Below are 15,118 nucleotides of genomic sequence, written 5' to 3' on the forward strand. Positions count from 1 at the left end.
ACGCGAGGCCGTCATAAATAAGATGGCGGTCGGGTACACTCAGCTTCTTCCAAACCCGTAAGCCTCACAAACAGCAGAAAAACAAATTGGCGGTCAGCACACTCAGCCTTTGCCAAACCCGTAAGTCTTTCAAACATGAGTGATTAAGGTTATGCCGAACTAAATTTGAATTTAAATCTCCCACCAGGGGCCACGTGACCAAATAATAGCCTCCGGTTGGCTGATTCGATCAAAAGCAAAATGGCAGGCGGGCACACTCAGCCTCTTTCAAACTCGTAGGCCTCTCAAACAGCATAAAACCAAAATGGCGGTCGGACGGAACACTCAGCCCCTGGTGGCACGTGACTTAAACGAGGGTGTGGCCTAATGATCACGTGACTGACCACGTGAGTGATAAGGTTATGTCGAACTAAATTTGAATTTAAATCTCCCACCAGGGGCCACGTGACCAAATACTAGCCTCTGTTTGGCTGGAATCGGCTTTATTACCCTACTCTCAAGCATTTTTCTTTTGAATGTATCATTTTCTTTATGTAAAATATTTTTAAACTCAAAAATATGCCGGTTTTTGGTTGCATGCAGCACTAATTAATGCTGTTTTATTATAAGGAATATTTTTCCTTGTTTTTAAAATCATTATTGTGTTGATAAATTTTATCACCCAACGATTGGAGCTGGGTTTATCATGATGTAAAACGTGATTTGAGAACAGTATTAGCACAGATACCTAAATATATTCTGTATTTTTTTCTAACAATTGGATATTTTTATTGGAATTTGAATTTTTTTAAATCAAAGAACTGTGGCTTCTTAGAACCATTCGGTGTATCCGGGTTCAATCCACACATCTCAGAATGTCTTATTTTATTTTTCTATACTATTTATAGATTATTGTCTAGTTACATCATCTGACATACTCCTATCAAAATGAGCGAATTCGTTGACAACGCCCATCAAAATATTCTCTGCATAAACTAGATCCTTTGATGTATATTTGGAGAAATAATGGATGAATAGTAATTACGAAGCAAAAATCAGAACTATAACCTCGGTAGCCACAGAACTATGTCTCAAAATGTATGCAAATTGTAGCACTGGGATGGAGTGGATGATTTATGATTTCTTTGTAGTAAGCCCTACAGAAGAGGCGTTTAATTTAAATAATATGTACATACACCATGCAGAAAGCATATTATAAGTATACAATGTTGTATTGGAATTGGATATTCGTTATTACAAAATTTTACAGAAGATAATATATAGAAAATTATTTACGAAAAAAAAACAACAAGGAGAGGTGAGAGAAAATAAAAATAAAATAGTAGTAATACATAAAATAGAACTGGGAAAAAGATAAAATTAAAAATAAAAATAAATAAGAAATAAAATTAAGATAAAAAAATAACCTAGCCTGCGATAGAGAACCAGGATTCGAGAATTCTAAGAACTAGAGAGGATAATCATCCAAATAAAATAATATAGCCTTCAACTTTTATATAAGTTGTAATATCAATAAACAATAACAATATATAACAATTAAAAATTTAATTAAGAAAGTAATCATTTACAATATGTGTCCGATAAAAATAAGAAATTTGCTCAAGAACTTTTATTATAGGCCATACCATACTATCATTCAGTATATTTCTATTTGTTATTTATTGTATTTATTCATTTAAGTGTTTCGACCACTAGGGCCATTTACACTGAATTCACAAAGTTAATAGATTACAATTGACATATTCACAAAGTGGGACAGTAAACAAGAAAATTTAAGAAGAAAGAAGAACAAGAAAATTTAGACTATCAGTTTTAAACTCTACCGAATATTCAATAAATAAATCAACCATGCATTTCATAGTTATGTTACTAACATGCTATATGTCCTATTTTAGTTATTGATAAATTTTGAAATTTGGTATAGGATAAAGATTCATCCAGAAATATACAATATAATAAATGGATGCCGATCCCACTCTTAATGTAATGTTTAGATCAAATTATTTTTGGGAAGCGACATTAATTATAAAGTTATATCCTTAGCAGTAAGTTAAAAAAAATAAAAAAAACTGTCAGGTCGTACTTACAGAGTGAGTTTACAACCTATGGCCTAACAATTTCCAAATATAAGAAATCCATGGTAAAAGATAGAAGATAAAGCCACAATCTCACTATGAGTTCTAGATCACTGTGGAGTCATGGATTAGGAGGAATTCCAGACTAATTATATTAAAAGGTGTTACATAAGAAGACTGGGTGCATCGGGGACAGAAATTACTTCTGGTGGACTGGGGAAAATTAGCAGAATTTAATACTAAATACAGAAAATGGATTGCTGGCTCCAGACAGTCGATGAGGTAAGAAGTCGTACTTAGCCTACTCTGAATTGGCCACTGACAGTTTACGCATGGCTGTCTTCTAAGATGCTTAGATATGTGGAAACTGTGACAACAGCTAACAGTTAATAACATTAAAAGAGCATACCAATGGTTCGAAAAAATAATTAGGATTAGCGGGAAGAAATACTGACTGAAAAATCCAAATCTTGACAATGCTCGAATTCTTGAAGTTTGCTGGTAGAGAGAAAAACTTTTAAAAGTTCTGCTGCCCAGCTTTATTGGTTTGCTAACTACACAGCATACTTACATATATCGATTTAGACGATTTTTTTAAATCTTATAAAATATAGTAATAATCGAGTAAACAATATATAATAATATTGTATGACTTTTTTTTGTTTTATCGCTTTAGCTCTTTTATTTTTGTTTATTCTTTCTATACTTTATTAATTTTTTTAATCCTTTTTTTCATATTTTCTCTTCTAACCCAAAAGAGAGTTTAAACTATTCTAGAACGTTAATGGCCTTTTGGGGTTTAGGTGAGAACGAACTTTAAAAAAAATTTAAATTCAATGATAAAAAATTATAATACCTATGACAATTTTGCAGGGATGGTAAAAGAAATAGAACTGTGAACAAATAATTAAGTCATTGGATTGTTAAAATAATGAATTAATTATAAATCTCTTTGTCATTGGTAGAGGCAGGTATGAGTATAGCTCATCATATTGAAAAATAAAAAAAGATTAAATCTAAATTGATCTTAGAATAATAGTAGATAAATATGCTTTATTTATAATCCTTACTACTTAAACTACACAGAGGTGCTACGGAAACAACCGAAATTATAAATCTATTATTAAGATACTAACTTATGCATTGAGGTAACTCATAATACATTAGTTAAGAAAAATATTTTACTGAAGTTTAAATATTAAATGAAAATTAACTGCATAAATAGATATTATTGTAAAGATCTTACTATGAACAGATGAAAATAAGTCAGTATGAAATTTCCCGGCATCAGGAAGATGATTTTAGAAATTTAGAAAAGAAAATTTAGGAATCATAGCCTCGTTAAAGTGAGAAACGATAAACGATAAACGAGAAACTAAAACTATCTTCATGAAATAAAAAAAATTGTAATTCGGGGGCACCTTACAAAACCGTATAAAGACTTGATGAGAACGAAATCGAAACATATCTTGTGAAGAAAAGAGGGAAAATATGTATAATCTGTGGAAGAAGGCATGCAAAGGGATTCAAGACATCTGACGCAGTAGATACTACTAAAGTATATATCTAGATGGAGCAGATCTAGAGGCAGACAGGGAGAGGTTAAGGCTGTTAGGGCGCCACTTTAGTAACCTCGAAACGGCAGCAGCACCGGTTCGATTTCGGCCTGGACGGATTGACTTTAATTTCGTGACGGCTCTTAGAAATGAAATTCAAACTAATCACTCTGGTTAGAATAGCGTGGCAACCTATAGGATAAGCCTCTCCCTCCCCTTCGTACACCTGAAAAGGCCAAGAAGGGGTATACAAAAATAAAATGGGTGATAGAGCACTGAAGGTGATATATCTAATGAAAAGTATGAACCAGAGGAACAAAATCGGTGAGAGATATCGGTGACCTACTCTGGCAGCATTGAGAAAATACTAGGAATTCTAGGTGCTAAAATATTATCAGTTTAGATTATAGTCAGGTATGATTGTATGTTTATCCTTAACGTGTGTGTCAGTATATAAAACAGAGGTCCCATTTTGAATTCATTAATTTAATGAACAACACAATGATCATTATGCCACGAATATGCATTGTATTTTTTTTCCTATTCATTTCTTTTGTTAAACTTTACTTATTTTTTGCCTCTTTATCTAATATCATGGTTACATATTTCATTTGTTACATATATTCTTTTTCTCTCAATTTTATTTTTCTTTCCATATTTTTATTTTCAAATTATTAATAAACTAATATAAACACACATTTCTTTGCATTATATAACTTCATTTTTATTTGATTTCCTTAATTATGTTATTTTACCCACTTATTCAATTACCTATGTATAGATTTTATTTTCCACTACTCTCATCATTTTATTTTATTAATTCCATTCTGTACAAATTATTTACTTTATGTCATTCTGTTTATATTTTCTTTTTTCTTTTCTGTATTCATTGGTTGTTATCTTGTTCTGTTCTTAGCCCTGACGAAGGCTAGAAATTCTGGCCGAAACGTTGGCACAATTAAATAAGTTACTTCAACTTAATTGTGTTTTATTTTGACCGCACCCCCCAACCATCTTCTCCTCGTATAAGTCATCCATGGTCAACTATCTCTCATAATTATGAATATGCATTGTCATGTTAATGGATCACTCGGATTGAAGATACAGTTTAAAAAAAAGTTGAATACAATTATATCGTAGCATCACGGTTTGCCCTTTTCCTAAGACGGATCTCACGGGCAACTAGGGACGATTATCAAACAGTTCTATCCCTGTAATTTGCCTCAGAGCTTTGAAGAGGCCTTGAATGAGGAACAAGCAATAAAGGAATCAAAGGGCTCATTCCCTGTATGCCAATTGCCTTTTGAAGCAAGCAGTACATCAGGGGGGGGGGCATGCTGTTTCAATTTGGCCAGCCTTTACTTTGCAGGTATTCACAGTTCTGGCGATAGAAACACCGTTTCGTCATTAACCTCAATCAATGGCTAAATAACTAGATAGGTTAGACTAAGTTCGTATTAAGCTTTTCTCTGAAAAGTGAGATTTCAAAGTCAAAGTTATAATAGCCGCTTTTCAATTTGTTAAGTTCATGAAACCGGAATAAAAAAAAAATATATATATATATATATACTACCATTTTTTTAAGAAGGTATTTTATTTCACGTCTAAGAAAAATTCTCGCATTACTAACAAAAACTAAATTCTATGGAGTCTGAAAAAGTAAATTAGATCTCCGTGTTCTAAAAAAAAAGTAATTTTTATAATTAAATGTTTTTTTTTGTACAGTTTAAAAATAACACAACATTATAAACATATATTACGTCTTATAGATATATAATTATTATTATAGTTTCATTATAGATGTTTTTATCATTTTTTCATACTCTGATAAACTCAAGTAAATAAAAAATCGGGGAATGGAAAAGAATAGAAGAGAAGAAACCATTAAAAAGAGATAAAGAAGTATAGCACAGTAAAATAAAGAGTGTTATTACGCTATAGATAACGGGGTGTTATAATAAAGATTATATACAGTCATAAATTTAAGTATCGATCTGGAAGTATTTAGGGAATTTCTAAGCACTATCACAGCTATAGAACTACAATATTTGCAATGCCTAGTTCAGTTTGTGCAATTTTTTCAATAACCTAAACCAATATTTTAGAGGTGGAATTGTTGGTAAAAAAAAAAATCGGTGTATAAATGGTAGATTTATGAACCAATAATCTTAAATATCTAATTGCAAAATCCTTTATTACCATTTTCTAAATTTTTATTATATTATATTATATTTTTAAATATTTATGTCGGGACAGCCGTTGCACATTTCTTAAACACTTCTCTATCCGAGGCCAAATTCTTGACTCCTCCACAGTGAGTCCTATGTTTCTTGCTAGCTCCGATATGAAGTTCGTTTGTGACCGAGGGAGGTAAGGTGTTAAAACAACTGAACAATAATATTTTCCATAAGCAGTTCATTTCTTATTCGGTTAAATCTAGTCTTACCCGTTGTTTTCATTAGGAATTCCATCTCTGTGGCTTGTATACGGCTGTACTTGGTATCTGAATTTAGACAATACAAATTAAATAAATTTAGTTTTAATAAAATTTAGATGCATTATTAATTCTCAATGGTGAACATGTTTAGATAGTGATATTTATTTAATAAATGTTATTGTTGATAATGGTTTATAGCTACGTATTTCCTGAAGTAATTTGACTTACGAACCTACCAAAGACATATTGTGTCGTGTTCACTCATCAACAACATAAGCGATCGACTCTCCCGGAATCACTCAAACTGGAAGATACCATCATCTCCCCTTCCAACTCCATAGTTTATCTGGGTGTGAAACTGGACCGCCATCACAAATTTTCCACCTACCTCTACCAGAAAAACAGAACAGTAAGAAGGTGGTCTTACAGACTGAACCACTCCCCACTACACCAGCACTCCCTACGGGGCGCCACTCTTCCGTACCTCTCCGACGGCACGCGCGCCACCTTCAGGCATTCCAGGATAGCATGCTGCGGAAGATGGTTCGAACTACATTGTGGGAGAAGAAGAAGAAGCCTCCAGAAATACATCAGCTTCTCGATCTGTACCTGATGAAAACAGCCAGTGAAAAGATACTCATATGTAGTGTTAAGTTTTTAGTTTTAGTGAAAGACGAGGTATACCCCAACACCTCACACAACTCAGGAATGAACCTAATTATTGCTATTGTATAACGTCAGATATTCCTTAGAATGATGCTAGAATAGTAAAAAGAAAAGCCTCAGCTAAACAATTATAATGAATAATGTATTTTTTTATTGTGTAATTAATCCTCATTTTCTATAGGCGTTAGGAAAAAAAAGTAATTTGACACAGATCTAACCGTTGACTTTCATTTGAAACTATTTTCTCCGATGTAATACGTCTTTCTGATCGTAAAAATAGTCAAAAGTGCACTAGACTTTGCACAAGTCCTAGATTATAGGTTAAGTCTGTAATGAAAAAAACTCTTATCTGTCATTCGTTTAAACAGTTGACACTATATCAAAGAATTAGATTTTAATCATAATTAAGAATTTATTTAAAAGTCTAATGAACAAATTTTGTGTTGAAATAGAAATGCTCTATTTTATAAAAAGCTACGTTTGGATATCTACGGTCTACGATCTACGACGAAGAGTAAAAATGTAGCTTAAAGCAGAATATATAATAACCTCTTTATAGCGTTTTCTATGAAGAGGTTAATATATATTTTACATAATTATATATTCTTTCCATAGAAAAAATGTTTTATAAAATTAGATTTTCTTCAGAATAAAGATAGAGCGTTATTGATTACTTACTTAGAGTAGCTGAAATAGTCAAGCACCATTTGCACTTAGTAGTTGGCATCCTGAAATATAGATGCAAGAGTCCTTGATTTAGTAGTTAAAAAACAAGAGTACTAAGGAGTTTTTGATACTATTCATAATATGTTCATGCAAAGAGTAAAATAAAATAGTAATAATGCATTATTATTACTTTTCCTTCTCACATATCGAGGCAGCGAGAAACAATGTTTATTTAAAGGCAATGCAGACAAAAGCTTACTCATAAATTCATTCTAAACATGATATAGATATATTTTTACTTCTACAGTTCTTGTTATTATCTTTGAATCATTTTCTCTTATTGTTCTTTGTTATCAAATACTAAGGTTTTACATACAATTTAAACTTATAATACTATTATATAAATAATAGTATAAAATTATAATTGTATATAATAAAAAAAAAAAGGAAGAATGGGAAATATCTTTAAATAATTCTGGAATTTCTCCCAGTATATTATTTGTAATATACTAAAATTTAGTTAGAATACTGAAAAACTTAGTAATATTGTGAATGTTAGTGTTTTTCGTGGCTTTTTATAATCTTAAACAGGGTATAAGAAGAGAAATATGGGTAGTAGAAGAAAGATAAATCAGATATTCAGCTTTAAACAGCACAAAGGCGTTAGAAATAGCCTTTTATTTTATTTCACCGAATTTTATAATTAAATCAACAAGTCAAGTTTATGGAGGTAAGAGAAATATTAGTAATATTATTTAAAGTAAATACATCATTCTTGGGCCAGTTTGGGTTAAGATTGCAGATATAGACATTTGGTAGTCGTTCGTGGCCGAGGGACTTAAGGCATTTTAAAAACTTGCAACTGCAGCGGCGCCCGGTTTGAATCCAGCCTCAGGAAATTGAATTTTATTTCGTGTAGGTCCCTTGACACCCTTCAGTCTGGTTAGAGTAGGTTGGTTATCTGTACACAACCCTCTCCCCCACCCGTAGGTCAGAAATGATAGGTGTTAAAAAATATGTCATTTCATCTCGGAATTACACCGCGGATGACATCAGAGTGCAATTGGTGTGATATTAAGCAAAATATATTTGTGACTACTCCTAAAAACAACTTTTGGTTCTTATCTATCATTTTAGATTTTTGTATTGTAAATAAATTCTGAAGTACTAATTTGTCTGATCGCTTTATTCATAGTTAATTTTTGCCATTTTTTTTTGTTTTCTAAGCCCTTAGAAAAATCATTTTTGTATAATAACAACACTAATTTATATATATAAACCACAATGGTTCCTATTCATCCCTTTATTTTCAATCCGCTGGTGTTCCTCAAGGTAGTATCCTTGGTCCCATACGGCTGATATCCCAACAACTAACACTATCCTTACCACGTATGCTGATGACACATGTGTGCACACAATTAGTAACAACCTTTTGACAGTATACTTTAATAATGTGGCTCTTACCCCTGTAGAACAGATTCGTTATCTTGGACTACATCTTGACAAACGACTAACCTGAAATCCTCACATCAGGCTGAAAAGACAGGAAACTGCACGCAGATTCTGACTATTACAGCACTTACTAGACAAACGGTCCAAACTTCCAAAGCCTTCTAAGGCCACAGACTACAGGCCAATCTGGACATATGAAGTTGAGCTTTGGGGGTCAACTAAACCTTCGAATTCCTCTCGTATTCAATCCTTACAATCCAAAATCCTTCGTAAAATCCTCAATGCTCCTTACTTTGTCACAAATAAAATCATACATAAAGACCTTAATGTTCCCTATGTAACCGAGCTAGCCCGAACCAGATATCACTCCTTCTATTATAAACTCTCTAACCACTGAAACCCCCTAGTTTCTAATCTTGCATTCTCTTCCATTCCTAACAATCCTCCGAGACGCCTGAAAAGAAGATGGCCACGAGACAAGCTAATGTAAAATGTCATTAGAGTGCTGCCAATGGGTAGTTTCTCTACACGCCTGTAACACTCCAATTTAACTTAGATCAGATTTACTAAATGTATTATAATGTACAGTTGTAAATAAAAATAAATAAATATTAAAAAAAAATTAAACAAGCAGTATGCATCGGATAACGTGTTAAACATATGTACTTGTCCTCATATCAGTAATACTTGAAACACTCTGAGTGCTAAATCGTAAAAGAGATCGGGGGCTGCTAAGATAAATTATGTTTTGAGAAAAGCATACATATCATTACATTCATAATACAACATATATCCACGATATACGTAGCTACAACGCAGTCCATTAATTTCTGCAAATTGTTTAATTTCCGGCCGTCAGTCCACTGTCGACAACTAAGCAACACCTAACCTACAAACATCATTGCATGATGCTGAGTAGGCATAAGAGCCAATTTAACTATTAAAGATGCCAAAAGAAAAAAACGATAATAGTTATAATTATACTTTAATAATTTTAAAAAAATTATTAAATAATCAATACATCATTTATATACATGTTAATAAATTTGGGGAGATTTTCTATCAAACCGCAATATATCAACTTTTGGAAAGTTTTAATTCAAAAATTATAATGGGATTATCTTATGTAAATGCAATTTTGTAGCACCAATTTAAAGAAATTGAACAAACAAAAAAATTGAAATAAACTATACATTTTTGGTGTAAAATATTGATCAGTAAAAAAAAAGTATACTTTTAAAAAGTGGATATATTGGGTCATTTCCTATGAAATGTCTGTTTTTATTTTTACATAAATTCAAAGTGGGATTAGTGAACTTTTGTGGTTTACAGACTATAATAAGCCATTATTAATCCTATTTTTTTTACGATGTTTCCTCCTTCCATCTGCCAACCTTCAAGAGCTTCAAATCCTCCTCCACATCGTCTAGCCATCTTATCCTGGGACGTCCTCTTTTCCGTTTTTCATCTGGTTTGCTATAAACCATCTTTTGGGGAATCCTTTCATCGGGCATCCTCTCAACGTGTCCTAACCATCTTAATCTTGCACTTTTTATTAACGCCCCAGCATCGTGGGCCGTTCCCCGTACAAATTTATCAGTTCCTCATTCCTCCTATTTCTCCAGACTCCATTCTCCGAGACTCCTCCCCATATCCTTCTCAATACCTTTCTCTCCCAGGAGTTGAGCATCTGTTCTGCTTTTCTTGTCAAGGGTCATGTTTCTCCCCCATAGATCACTACTGGCCTTACGATGGTTTTGTAAATGACCACTCTCATCCCTTTAAAGAGAACTCTAAAATTCAGTATTTTCTGCAGTGAGAAATAACATTTATTTCCTGCTGCTATCCTGGCCTCTATTTCGCTCTTTACTTTGTTATCATCTGTAACCAGGCTTCCCAGGTACTTAAACTGGTTTACAGTAAATATTGTGTATAGGAGTATAAATGTGACTAGAGATTCTTTTATTTTCATCATTATTTTATTTATTTATTTTTTCATGCACATAGTTTTTAGCACATTTTCTTTATCCTGTTTGTCTATATGTTTTAAGATAGATTTTATTTATTTGAATGTACTTTATTTTATTTTATTTTAGTAAGAATGTGATCATTCATCACTATTACCTATTGGCCACAACGGTGTGGCAGATTGTAATATCAATAAATAAAGTTCGATTATATAAAAAAAAAAATACTATAGGTACGAAAAATGTTTATAATCGTCCTTCACGATTAAAAACTATTAAATACGAATTTTCAGAAAAATATAAAAAGTATCTTTAATTTTTTTTTTTAAATTAAACATTTCATAATTATCAAATATGAATTTGATAATTGAAGTTTTTCCATGGTACTTATCACAATAGTCACATTTTACTTTCACTTATAAAAATTAATTTTATCTTGAGGTCGTAATAGAAAGTTGTGATGCGCACACTACACCAGATTTTATTTTATTTCTTGCATATCTTTGGTGATGAGGAAGCAGAAGCCAATAATTTATTGGTCCAGACAATTAAAACTTATTCCAACCGATGCTACATAGGTCTTGTAACTCTGTGAGTAAGAGATATATCTGTAATTGTGCCAAGGTGAATTTCTGGAATACTTCAAAGGGTGTGTTTCCGTCCAAAACTCGAATTAGAAATTTTACACGATCCCAATACTTTCCCCCCTTGCTATATATTCCATTTATAGGTATGTGAAAAGTGAAATCATAAAACAGAAAGGAAGCTATACTACTCTTTTATCTTGTAATTTTAGCACCTTGAGGTGAGAAGGATTTCGTTAATGTTCATACCTACAGTCCCTGAGTACCTGCACTTGCACTTGAAAATATCTTAATTATAATCAACTTACAATTAGTGTCCAAGTGAAATTGAAAAAAAAAATATTAGTTTTGAGATTTTCTAGGAAGGAGTATAACCCATCAGGAGAATAGTGTCATAAAAATCGATTTTAACGTTTTTTAAATTGAACACTAAGCTAATTAAAGTAATGAACCGGATAAAACCAAACATTACTTACTTCACATATAAGAAGAAAATTTCAAATAAGTGATAGAAATCTATATATGAGTATGTTCTCTGAGGGAAATTAGGATTTAAAAGATTTCAGTGTCTTAAGGGAATGACGCATATGACTTTGGAATAAACTATTTATCTTTTTAAATTATAGAAGGGTCAAAAATTATTAACTACCAAAAATTGTTGACATTGGTATCCTTTGTAGGGAATAATTGACAATCGATAGAACTAATCTATGATTTATGGTAAAGTTATAAACATGGGGAGCGATACACGAGATAGTTCTATGACCATGAAACTTGGAACGAAAAAATGGGAATAATTCAAATTCAAATATTGATCATGAATAAACTCAGGTTTGCTTTCATGTAACTTAATACGACTCTGACATTTTTTGCCATGAAGATTTGTTTATAGGATTAATTATTTTTATTTTGGGTTTAACGTCTTGGGTTAAATTTGTATCCCTAACCCAGGGAAGGAAAGACGGATTATCCAACCTACCAACCTATTCTGAGTGGGAAGGTCATGATTTATTCCGAGGATCTGCCACGAAATGAAAGTCAACCCACCCTGACCGGATTTGAACCTGCACAGCTTCTATGTATGCTATGTTTATGGCTTAACATGGTCAACCAACACGGTAACTGGGCTTACCTTTTAATCCTGAGATCCATCATTATTTCTTTATTTCCTTTATTACCAGTTAATTCCTTCAAATAATTTTATAGTGCAGCATTGACGTCAGATACCTCTTATTAGTTTCATTATTATGGATAACACAACTCAAGGTTAGTGTAATAAAATATAATACATTTTCTAATGTCATTTATTGATAAAAAAACTTCCTTATTGATTCCTACTTGTTTCAATGACCTTTCTTTAAAAATTACAAAAAGTATTTATCATAGCACTACATTGTAAAAAAAAACAAAAAAAAAAACGATGCAGTAACTTGCAACTTCTGCAAAGAATTGCATTTGTCGTTTCAATGTCATACGTTCAGTGTCTAGTTCGAAAAGTCTATTCATCATATGTTGGTTAGAAATTATTTTAAATGTATTTTCAACTACACCTACCTAAATAAAAAGTTAACTAATTTGTAGATGATAGAGGTGCTAAATAATCTATCTCGAGCTGAATGTGATTGTTGCTGTAGTATATAGGACGATAAAACTATATTTTTAGTAAAGGAAAATGGTCCGAGTTTAGTAAAAAAAAAACACTCAAATAGTAATTAAACTATTTATATTAAGCCAACGTCTCGACCCACGTTGCATGGCTTCATCAGGACCAATAAATATAAAATATACAAGATTTTTAATTTTAATTTTTAATATAAGATTTTGAAAATATACAAATACTAAAAGATACAAACACTTAAATGAAGTGAACATGAATGAGAAAAGTAAATGAAAAATTAAAAAGATGTACAATGAAACGCAAAAACTAAATAAGAATACTAAAGGTTATATACAATTAATATAAACGGAAATAATAACATATAAAAAGAAGAAATATAAATTAAAGTACAAACTAAAAGATGGAAAAAGGGGATAAGAATAAAATCAACGCACCTTACTGACTAGAAGTCAGAGCAAAAGTGAACTGTTTGACAGGATATATAGAGAGGAGTGGGGATTGACAGTTAAGTACGTTATACAGTTAAGTACGTTACATTTGAAAATAATTTTAAGGTAAACAGTATAGAAAATTTAAGGAAATATTAAAAATAGACAGCCATTAAATGATAATAATATAATAACATATAATACGATGAAGAAAAGAAAATATACATAATAAATAGGGGTACACAGGTGTGTAAATTATGTAATAGAAACATTAATAATAATAAAGTAATTAGAATGTAAGTATACTAAAGTTGGAAGTAACTATATAGTAAATATTAATATATGGCGAGGAGGGGGGTCATGTTTTTAATTTTGTGGAACCACCACTTAATGAAAAAAGTCAACCACCCCAGGCCGAATTCGAACCGGCGCAGCCCGCAGTTCTCAGATTGCTAAGACCTGCGCCTTAACTACCTGAGCTACGGACGGTCCTAATACTAAGTATCATCTGTGGCTATGGAGCAGAGAAAGAGGTGATTGAAATAAAAGTCGAAGGGTATAACGGTCCTAGGGCTGGGTGATGGATGGTCCCAGTTCGATCTTTTGAGCGGCCCAACTCACGAGACTACCCAAGCCTCCTCCATTATCTATTCAACCGGTGATCCTCCAGGTTCGTGAAATATAGTGGTCATTTCCAACCGGCAACAGGTGTCAAATTACCGGTAGTATAAATTTCGAATAGCTTTTAATCAACGGTTCGCCACGCAAAAAGTAATGTAGCAATGGATTGTAACAAGATGGTACAGTAACTGAATAATGCGCTTAAAAGATTACAAAAGTAAAAATAATGTCTACGTTTATGAGGTAAAAATCAATCAAATATCGATGATGTTTCATATATGAACCTTAAGGTACTTTCTAAAGTATTTTTCTATTTACTACAGCGAATTTCTAAATGTGGGTAATTTCTTACGTTCCACACCTCGTCAATCGGATTAAAATTCAATAATCGTTCTTGAATAAAATAAATTCTATTGATAAAGATTTAATTCCGTTCTGACTGTCAGTTGGAATGAAGTGGTGTTCTCATCCACATCCTAGTGGTGTTCCCATCCACATCCTATCCTTAGTCCATTATAACCTTTTCCTATCTTTTTTATTTCTAGTTAAATTCACCTAATATGAAATTAATAAGGCATAAAATTTCGAAACCAGCAATGTCCATTTTCAATTTTAATTTATTTTTAATTAACCCTTCTGGGACTGCACAATTTTTCACGAGATGAAAGAATGTCTTTCAGAAATAGTTAAATAACACTTGCCCTATAAAACCATTTATAATTATATAACTTGTAAATTCATAATCAAATGATTCCTAGATCCTAGGAATAACAAAGGATACTTTAAATATTTTAAAAAAATCCCTCCAGAAAAAATTGGGTAAAATATTAGTTAAGAACATCAAATTTAATCTAATTATTTTTCTAATAACTAAAGCATCCACTGACTCCACTACAGCGAATTTCATTTTGTTGTTTATTTGGTCAATTTAAGTTAAATAATCTTTTACGTAAAAAAATCATAATAACTTGATTTAAGTTAAAAAATAAATTTTTTTTTATCTGATTATTTTATTTTATTTTTATACCAGATCGGCCTGGTGGGCCTT

The 15,118-nt window shown here is 31.8% G+C and overlaps 1 protein-coding gene across 8 annotated transcripts in view; it reads right to left on the reverse strand.

Annotated features, from left to right (window-relative positions):
* Positions 1-15,118, reverse strand: part of LOC106682458 (uncharacterized) — a 291,824-nt gene that overhangs the window by 49,651 nt on the left and 227,055 nt on the right. For 3 of the 8 annotated variants that reach the window (XM_067053721.1, XM_067053718.1, XM_067053723.1), the window contains one exon: positions 7,413-7,462. The exons of the other annotated variants lie outside the window; for them this stretch is intronic. The gene's annotated coding sequence lies outside the window, so the exon portion shown is untranslated. The remainder of the gene's footprint in view (positions 1-7,412; positions 7,463-15,118) is intronic. 8 annotated transcript variants of the gene reach the window in all.

This window comes from Halyomorpha halys, unplaced genomic scaffold (genome assembly GCF_000696795.3).
Source record: "Halyomorpha halys isolate HHAL.00 unplaced genomic scaffold, Hhal_1.1 Scaffold415.1, whole genome shotgun sequence".
NCBI lineage: Eukaryota > Metazoa > Arthropoda > Insecta > Hemiptera > Pentatomidae > Halyomorpha > Halyomorpha halys.